The sequence below is a fragment of the Rattus norvegicus genome, chromosome 6, assembly GCF_036323735.1.
Source record: "Rattus norvegicus strain BN/NHsdMcwi chromosome 6, GRCr8, whole genome shotgun sequence".
Lineage (NCBI taxonomy): Eukaryota > Metazoa > Chordata > Mammalia > Rodentia > Muridae > Rattus > Rattus norvegicus.
Genome location: NC_086024.1, coordinates 19868114 through 19878420, shown reverse-complemented (window position 1 = coordinate 19878420; position 10307 = coordinate 19868114). Strand labels below are relative to the sequence as shown.

General features: G+C 44.2%; 1 long non-coding RNA gene across 2 annotated transcripts in view; it reads right to left on the bottom strand.

The window, feature by feature from the left end:
• Window positions 1-629: 629 nt before the first annotated feature.
• The window catches only part of LOC120103476 (uncharacterized), a 50384-nt gene continuing 40706 nt past the window's right edge, over window positions 630-10307 (bottom strand). The window contains exons 1-4 of one of the 2 annotated variants that reach the window (XR_005505707.2): window positions 9960-10211; window positions 5561-8880; window positions 2227-2324; window positions 630-1641 (exon numbers count right to left, since the gene is read on the bottom strand). This is a non-coding gene — a long non-coding RNA (uncharacterized LOC120103476). Of the gene's footprint in view, window positions 1642-2226; window positions 2325-5560; window positions 8881-9959; window positions 10212-10307 lie in introns of those variants that run through there. The other variant, XR_010052485.1, reaches the window with a different exon arrangement.

The window sequence follows — 10307 nt, the reverse complement described above, 5'->3', positions numbered from 1 at the left end:
ATAGTGAGTTTCTTTCTGACGGAAGGCCTGTTTCTGATCTTTGCCTTCTATGGGTTAAGTGTCTCTGATGACACTTTTATTTTGTTTACTTTACTTTTAGGAGGGGGGGGATGACTTAAGAGTGGAATTCCTGAGACATACTGTGTGGAGGAGGCTATGTTTAGTTTTATAATACTGTTACTTTTTTTTTTTTCTGAGACAGGGTTTCTCTGTGTAGCCCTGGCTGTCCTGGAGCTCACTTTGTAGAGCAGGTTAGCCTTGAACCCAGAGAATTTCCTGTCTCTGCTTCCTGAGTGCGGGAATTAAAGTCATGCGCCATCACTGCCCAATAATACTGTCAAATCTTTTCCCAACATGGCCAGGTCATTTTCCATTCCCACAAACAGGGCTGAGCGCTCCTCTTCCTCCACACCCTTTTGAACATGGGGTACTACGGTTATTTTAACTAGCTCTTTTGTTGATGTGTCATAGGATCTCATGTAGTTTTAATTTGCACCACCCTGGATGTGTGTCTGCCTAAATACATAGCTGTATATAGCTATTACATAATAGATTCCCTTTCATTCATTTTGAAATCATTTTTGAAGTTTCTGGAATGCAAGCACTCCCTCACCAGTCTCTCCACTCATTAATGTTTTGTGTATTTATTGCCATCCGCTGTCCCCCTAGTTGGGCTATGAATGGTCTTTGCTTCTCATCCACTTGAGTGGGAGCTGGAGCCATGATGGAACCGTCCCCTGCCACATTCCAGGATGTATTTTCTCCAGACAAGTACTCTTTCCTTCAGCACCAACATGCGGCTCTCCAGACCTGATTATCCGGTGTGGCGTAACAGCCCTGGCCAGTTCACTAGCTGTATTTGATTTTCACCAAGAATCCTCCAGATTCCTTTCTCCTCTGCGCTCCAGGCCTCAGTCCAAGAACAGGCAGTGCCTTGGTTCTCGTGTCTCCTCAGGTTTCTTCACACAGCTGCAGCCCCTCTGTCCATCCTTGTTCTCCCTGTGCTTGACAGTTAGCTGTGTATTCTGCGTGGTGACCTCTGATTTGGGCTTAGTTTCTTATGATCGGACCGAGGTTGTGCATTCTTGGCTGTAAGTCTACGGAAATGCTCTCTACATAGAGCCTCACATCCGGAGGCACATGCTGATGCTTTCAGGGCCTCTCTGCCTTAAACGGAACATTTTTCTCGATTGCATTTGTTTAAAATTTTGTGGGGACTCAGTCTGAGGCAAAAACCTACAGTTTCTTATCAGACTTCCAAGTACTGACCTTAGTCCTCACTGACAGAATGAACCCCCTTTAGACTGTTTGCTACATGAAGAGTGTCAGTCCCATCACGTCTTCTGTTTTTATTGGTTGGCCTTGTACTATAAATGAGAGCTAGTCTTCTCCTCCAATAATCCGTTCACTTATTTATATTAACATAGATAGACATACGGAGTCCGAGTTTAGTCAAAGACTGTAACCCATTACTCTCATTATTTTCGATGTCTTTTAAGCTGAAGCTTCTGTCCTTTTGCTGTATCTTCCTCGTCCACGGTGTGCTTTCTTCCTCTCAGGCATAAGATGTTCTCCGGTTTGTTTCGTACATTCCCTGTTTCAGCTCCAGAGTAAGTCATTTACCCCACGAGTTTCTGATTCCTTTTAATAAAGGATAACATTTAGAAATCAAAATCTGGAGTCTCCATGTGCCTTTATTAAGTCCAAATAGTTTCATCTCATATGTATACAAATGCACATATATGCACCTATGCCTATTTATGTATTTAGTCTGCATAAGTACATAATACACACATTTCTCTATGTATCTATGTATCTACCTCTCTATGTATGTATCTATGTATTTATTTATGCATCTATCTATGTATCTATCTATGTGTCTATGTATTTATCTATGTATCTATCTATTTATGTATCTATTTATCTATCTATGAATTTATTTACATATCTATGTATCTAGCTATATCTATATAATAAAGGCAGGAGTCCTTATACCTCAATTCCAATTCAATTCCTCAGCCTCTCTTTGTTTCTTTCTTTGTTTCTTTGTTTCTTTCTTTCTTTTCTATATTTTTCTCTAATGTTTCTAAAACCCTTCTCTGGAGATGAGAATTTTGGTTCCTTTTTTCTTCATCAATATTACATATTTGTTCTATCTCCCAACCACACCCTTCCTTCTCCCTCCCACCCCCTTCCCATCCCACCCCTACCCCTGCTGTGTTTCACCTGCTCCTGGCCCTGCATTGATGCACAGATCTTCAAGCTGCCCACCTGGTCACCAGACCCTCACCTGCTTGAGAGTCGGCTTCTTTCCTGGCTTCTCACTGTGCGTAATGAAGTGACAATATGACAAAAACACCGAACAAAGTCAACCCTCCAAATTAATCTGTGACTCTATTTCCTAGCTCCCATTTTTAAATTTCTTACCTGAAACAAAACAAAACATGACATAGCCACAAACAAAGAAACAAAACAAACAACAAAAAACTGTTTTCTTGATCTTGAAAAGATAAGGAATCAACCATGTCTTCAATTCCAGCATTCGGGGAACAGAGGCAGGTGGATTTCTAGGAGTTTGAGGCCAGCCTGGTCTGCAGAGCAAATTGCAGGACAGCCAAAGCTACATAGGAAAACCCTGTCTCAAGAAACAAAAACAAAAACAAAAACAAAAATCAACCAATCAACCAAGAAACAAAAACAAAAAGTAAAGTTGAGTATAGTGTTACAATTTTATTTAAGGTTCCCAGTGAAAAATCTTTCACGGAAGGGCTACCAGTAGGATATCCCACTCCAGCTATGGAAGCAGTGCAGACCCACTGGGATTTGGCCTTCAGAGGCTGCTATTCTTTAAAGAGTGAACATGCTTATAGCTGGCAAAAGGGGGAAATCAATAATAAGGATTTAGAGCAGCAATCTCTACCAGCAGAAGGATTTGACACAGACAACACAGTAGGTGAGGACCCCGGCTATCTTTGACACTCATGAGGTCTCAGCTGTGATAAACCTGCGGGCACCAATGTCAGTTTTTAGCCACTGACTTGAGCATCATGGGGTTTGCTCATTAGAGCCTGTCCATCACGTTAGGAGAGGGAAGCTGCAGCTGTCAGTACTTTTGTTTCTTAAGTCAGAGAAATAATCTGTCTTCTGGAAACATCTTGATGGTCCTTCCTAGAAGCCATGGGCCCTGGTTCTTCTATTTCACATTGGCATTTACTCCATCCCTTAGCACTGCCCCCACTCATTAGAAAGCACAAAGTCTTAGGATAGATCAGATCACCCAGTATTGTGGCACCCTCAGGGTCTACCTTCATCCTTGGCTAATCAGCTGCCCATGATGTATGTTAAGGATGGACAATTTATTTTGAACATATGCTATGCATTATTATTAGTAGATGTTTGTGGGGTTTAGGACTTTGGAGCCTTCATATGAGATCAATAGGAGAGAATGCTGTAATTGATTAGTGATGTCTGCCCTGGGCATGAGAAGGAGGAATTAGGTATGCATATAACACAATTTCTACCCCATACTGGAATTTAAGCCTATGTTAAAGTTGACAATAAGGTGGGACAGTTTGGGAGGGGGTAGTTAGTAATTATTTTAATTTTAAAGATAACAGGGATGGTAACTTTTATCTATCATCCTCATTTATATTGTCAGTATCTTGGCGTATGTGTGGGCAGAATGCATGGAGTGAATATTTGTTGAGCAGCAACTAGCTTTCAGTTATCATTTTAGAAACCTTGCAAACATATCTTAGCAAATATTCTAAACAACCAGAACGCCACTCCTCTTTTTAGTACTAAATCAAGATGCAGAGAAGTAAAATATGCGCCTAAATTCTAATATAAAATTCCAAGTCCAAGGGGGGGGGCTACTCATTTTGATGTATTTGGGCAGGAGCTATTAATATGGGCAAGGTTTAAAAAAGAATATCTAGAGTATCAAAGACTGAGTCTCATCCTGGATAATCACATCAGAATCTGCAGGAAAGGGAAGCTAGCTCTGGAGAGATGGGCTGCAAACACCCCAGGTGATTCTAATCTGTAACTGGGCAGAGAACCAAAGAATCCTCCACAGAGGGAGTGGGATAGCTCACAGTTACACTGAACACAGCTCCTGTTTTCCTCACCATATCTTGTCTAATTTAATCCTCATGCAATTATTCATGGGACAGCCGAGGCTCAGAAAGCCTAAGTACATCTGGGCAGAACTTGCAGCCCACCTGGGGTTTGAATGCAAATCTCTGGGTCCAAAGCACTCACTTTTTGCATAATACCAATTTCTTCCTTTAGGATTCTGTCCTTGTGCTTGGCGTTGAACAGTCCTAGAATCTAAATCCCCAAATCTGGCTCTAGCCTGTTCTCCTTGCCTTGGCTTGGTCCTCCAGCACAGGTGGGAAGTGACATACTTGTAAGATTGCTTTTAGGAGAACCTATTGCAAGAGGTGCTATCCTGGGACTTCATGCTGCCATAGAAAGGCTGTTTCTGAGGCTGGAATCCAGGGTGGAGGGGTCGGGCCTCTGAATGTTGTCTGTGCCCCGGCTAGGTGACTCCTCAGTCTTCTCGGTTTCCCGATGCTATAAGAAGTGAAAGGAGCTATGGCCAGTCTCTCTGATCTGGAAGTTGAGGATCCCCGTTTTTCTGCTTTGGACATTGTGCTACCACAGAGTTCAGCTCCTGTGGCCAGAGTAGTGAATGTTCATGAGATAATTAACAAATGATTAGAGCCTTAGAGTTAGAATAAGCCCCCAACATACTCTAGTTCCAACACCTACCTAGGGCCAAAATGCTCTGACCTGAACTGTCAGAGATGCATTCAGACTGGTTAAGTGCTTCCTGGGGAGAGGAGGGGCAATATGCCATCTCTTCTAGCAGTTTAGAAGCTCTTTAAAAACTAAGCTTATGACTGAGTGTGGTGGTGGACACCTTTAAACCCAGCTCCTGGTGGGCAGACACAGGCAGACCTCTGTGAGTTCAAGGTTAACCTAGTCTACATAGTGAGTTCCTGGACAGCCAGAGCTACATAGTGAGTCTCTCCCTCTCCCCCCCTCCCTCTCCTCCTCCCACTCTCTACCTCTCTCCCCCCCCTCGCATACACACTTAAATACAATTAAATTCTCTCTAATTTTTAAATGAACTGATGGACTCCCCCATCTTTCTAAAGTTGAAAGTTTACCCATCATTCAAATAGTTTGTGCCAATTACTGTAGAGTAAACAAGGCTTATCTCAGGCAAAATTATTGACATGGTCTCTAGCAGAGTTGATTTTTAGTAACTTTAATTGTATGGCCTTCTTGGAGCAGCCACTTCTCACTCTCTCTACAGCAACTTTTCTCCCTCTCTCAGGAGACAGTGAGTTGATGTGAGTTTGGAAACAGCTTCTGTCAGTTTCGGGGACTGCTAAGCCATGTTTATTGCCTTTCAAGACATTTATACTTTACTAAGGCAGAAGCCTTGCAGGGTTTGGCATAAAGGAATGGACTAGACATTAATATTAGTCACCAGGCAGTTTGAGGGAGGCTGGAGAGTGAGGGAAGGGCTTCTCAGGCCTCCACATACCAGCAGGGAGGAGACCTGTAATGCATCTACGGAGCCTGGCCCAGGCTCCCAGCTCTAGGCTCCAACTGGTGGAACTCGTGGTGTCTTTCAGGAACACGCAGGCACGAAGGGAGATTGGAGACAAGCTATTGAAGTCCAAGTGGAAGAGAAAGTGACCTGGCTTGTACTTGGTGAAACAAGCCAGGCACAGAAAGAAAATTATGACCTAAGAGTTGATTTCATAAAAGGAAATAGTTAGCAATGGAGAGTGGACAATGGGCAGCCAGATACATAGTTTCACAGAGTAATTTTTTAAGCTTCCCAACACACAGGACTGATACATCTTTAGAGAGGGAAATGCTAATTATTCTGACGTGACCATCATACATTTTTACATCATCAAAACCTAACTTCCTCAGTATGTACAAGAGAAAATATAAATGGAAAGAAGAAAATGGTCCAGTTTCTAAAATTAAAGCCCTGGAGGATTTCCATGGCCACCCTGGGTTTGAGTGATGATCTTTTTCAAGTTTTCCTCTCAAAGATGGCATCTCCAACAGAGATTTCATGGAACGGTTCCTGTGCCAAGCCAAGAGGCAGCCGTCAGTTGGAGGCTGTTTTTCTTATAACGGAAGGCTTCGTGTCTTGATCCAGGGCGTAGACATTTCTTGAAAGGCTTTTTCTCAAAGCAGACAAGGTCCCAACCTACCTTCCTTTAGGAGAGATGAGAACATCACAGCCTGCAGTAGCAGAGGGCACCGTGGAAACTAAACTCCCTCACCCTGAGGTGCAGGCATGAATGCGACTGTTTTATTTATTATTTACAGCGCAACCTGTCCAGACACAGTGTGTTAGGAACTGGTCCACAATGATGATGAAGTCAGCACTAGGGCCATAAAAGAGCCTTTGAAACTCTCGCAGCCTCTCCCAACCCCATGGGCGAAGCTGTTTGCCCACGCCCCCTCCCCTCTGCTCATCACAAATCAACTCCTCTATTTGATTTAGGCACCAGGAAGCTGAGAGATTGGAGATTTCAAATGAGCCTTTCAGTCCAGATGTGTCCATAATAGAAACCGCTGGGCAGTGGGGCATAATTAACCACCTCTCCTTCGCTGAGACGGCAGAATGGCATTAATTCTGCCAACTGAGCTCGACGTGAATTGGCTGGAACGTTCCGAGTTGATTTCCAGCTGCTGCTTATGCCGCTTTGGCTTCCAACAGGATTTGCATTCCAAATAAAATGAAGCCCGAAATAGATGCCCAATACATGTTCAATGCTATTTTTAATCAGTGATCACTTGGTTAGCTGTGAAAGATTATTAGCAGGTCACAATGCACTTCAGACTTCTCTTCGTCCTGCGGACCAGATCTCAGCACACGGCGACTTAGGTTCCCCTTCCACATCGCAGACTCCTTACACAAAGGAGGAGGGTGGCGTGGGTCGGGGTAGCACAGATGCGCCTCAATCGCAAGCCCCGCAGCTCAAGGGCCATTTATTTTGGCTAAAGCTGTGTTTAAGTAGGCTCGGGTTCCGCTAGACAATCTTCAGGCAAGTTAGAAAGGCTGAGGCCTACAGTTATCCTGACACTCGCCTGCAGCAATCAAGCAGATCCCTGCGTTTTTCACAGAAACTGTTTTTATTTTAAAATTACGTGTATGTGTGCGCGCGCATGCGTGCGTGCGTGTGTGCGTGCGTGCGTGTGTTATAAGCACATATAAGTTCAGTTGCCCATGGAGTTCAGAAGAGGGCGCACGATTCCCAATTCCCTGGAATTACAGTTGGTCCCCAGCCGTCTGCTATCGGTGCTAGGAACTGAACTCTGACCTCTGCAAGAGCACTATGAGGTCCTAACTGGGAGCCAACTCTCCGGTATCGCCAATCCCTTTTAATTCACAGGAGAACATGAGGGGAAATGTTGATTTTTATGTTTATTGCTCACTCTCAACCAGGACTGGGAATCGAGTAGGTACTGCATATTTCTCTATAGGCAATAATTTCCCAGAAACTTGAGATGCCTGTGGATATTGCTGTCGATATGATACACCAGTTATTTTTTTTTTTTTTTGGTTCTTTTTTTCGGAGCTGGGGACCGAACCCAGGGCCTTGCGCTTCCTAGGTAAGCGCTCTACCACTGAGCTAAATCCCCAGCCCCACTGAGCTAAATCCCCAGCCCCAGTTATTTTAAAAATAATAAATTTCACATTCGTTTATCATGCAAGCAAATCTGTAACCTCATTGCAAAGGCACGTAGTGTGAATGCCCAAAATGTGGTTGTGTTATCAACTGTTTTATAGAATATGTGAATGTTAATATTACTCCCCCTTTTCTATTCCTCCTTTCTCTATAATGTGTGTGTGCTTTTTTTTTCTGTCAGTCCAGTTCTTTGGTGTTTGGTTTTTTATGTACATGAGTTGGCAACTGTATTTCAGCTGCTCCACAGTCCTGATACCCTGACCTACCTCTGCTATTATTATATGCTTGATTCTTCAAAAAAAGTTTCCCACAATTTCCCTGTCCTTTGGCCCATGTATTGATTTTACCCATCATCCTCCAATATTAACTGATAATCTCCAAAGCTTTTTGGTATGGCTTATTTAGAGTTTAAATGTGGTGTGGTCTTTTCTCATGAAGGCTTTCTACTCTCTGATTCTGCAGGAGTTGGTCTGTCCATTTCAATAGGAATACTTGATTGTCAAGAACATGGAGGAAGGAGGTGGGAGACCAGAGATAGCCCGGTCTTCGTGTATGCTTTAGAAAGAATCAGAGCTACCCCACCCCCACTACCACCAGTGCCTGCACCACCACTTTCTTGATGTCACCGTTCTTTGCAGCTTTCTCTGGGAGAAATGCCATATCTGTGAGGTACCCACTGGGGATAGAAAAAGAGGGCTATGACAGTGAACTCCCTGTCTAGCTCTGGCACGATCTTAACCACAGTCTTGGGAGCACTGGATGACAGGTGCAGAGATGGTGTCCTGGGCAGCTCCATGGCCATCACAGTACACTTCCCAGATAAGCTGTCTAGAGTCTTCTGAGTGGCAGTGATAGCTGGGACTGGAGTTGCAAGCCCTTTGGTGAGGATGAAGTTGTAATGGATGACCTCGGCAGCGGGCTAAGCATTTGACAGTGCAGGAGGTTTTGCTGATAGCCTTGGACAGGTTGTCACTTTTGGTGGTCCGCAGCCATCCCAAACATTAGCAGAAGGGGAGGAGATGATCACCTGTTTGGTTCGACCCTTCCAAGAGGGCTCTGGCCTTCTCCATGGTGGAGGAGACAACAGCAACTTCCCCCAACACACTTGGCACCAGCACGACCATTTTATCCTGGTTGGATCTTGCTCCTGAAAGACAGAGATGGCCTTCTTGTTGATGACTGTGCTGTCTTGCTTGCTGGCACACAGTCGAGGTCAGTGGAGGAGTCATTGATGAGCGCAATATCCATTTTGCCAGGGTTGAAGGTAACCCTGGTAACCAGGTCCTCAATTCGGCTCAATCCATCCACTTGGACCTAAGACACCATCATGTCTTAGGATGCGGCTTGCACTGGAGCTGAGGATCCAGCTGTTTCTGGAATGGGAGGGTCAGAGAGCCACCTAACAATTCTCTAAGCTTGTTGTTGACATTTAGATGATATTAAAAAAAAAAGTAGAAGAAAGAAAACTAATCTTCCTTGCTCCCCCTACCTGGTGGTGACAGTTTGATCACTTATGAGCATCTCTATGGCCCTTGATGCTGTGCGTACACACACACACACACACACACACACACACACACACACACAAACACACATACACACACACACCACATCATATATGTCATGTAATACACATATACCACATGCATATGTATACCATATACACATACATTACATATCACATACACATATGCATACACATACACATAATCATATACATATACAGAAACACATACAATCACATACAAGGTAAACCCCTAATCTCAAACGGCTTCTCATTTAGAAAGGGGTACAGACGACAAGCAGCAACTTTACCTATAATCTGTAGAAGAATAAAGGGAGCTCGGATTTGCTTTGGAGCATGCAGAGGGCTCAGGGTATAGGGTCTCTATATAATCCCTAGTGGGAGGAGTCTCTAGCTTGCCTTCACTGAGAAGCTACAGCATCATTTGGGGTACCTTCACTTCTGTACCACAAAACTGCGCACCTATCAGCTATGTCCCTTCCTTCTATTCTGACCCTATGGCACAACTTCTTATCCCGGTATGGAAATAGAGGACTTGATTTCCTCGACGATCTCTTTTTGGTTTAGTTTTGGTTTTGAGACAGGGTCTCTCTGCATGTATAGCTGTGGGTGTCCTAGAACTCACTTTGTAGAATAGGCTATCCTTGAACTAACAGAGATCCACCTGTCTCTGCCCAAGTCCTGGGATTAAAAGCACATACCATCACGCCTGGCTGACGATTCCTTTTTGTCATTTTGAGCAGCATACCAACATGTTCTAGAATAGTCTCTTCCTGTCTCTGTCTCTCTTTGTCCTTCTGTTCCTGCTCCCTAGCCTGTATTTGTCTCATGTAACCCAGGCTGCCCCAGAACTTGCTATGTAGCAGAAGAAGACCTTGAACTTCTGACCCTCCTATCCCCCCCCTTCCAAATGCTGACGCTACAAGGACGATCACCATGCCTGACTTATGTGGTGCTAGGAATTGGACCCAACACTTTATGCATGCTGGGCAGGCACTCTACCCACTGAGGCACACCCCAGCCCTAAGCCACCTCATCGCAAAAGCACG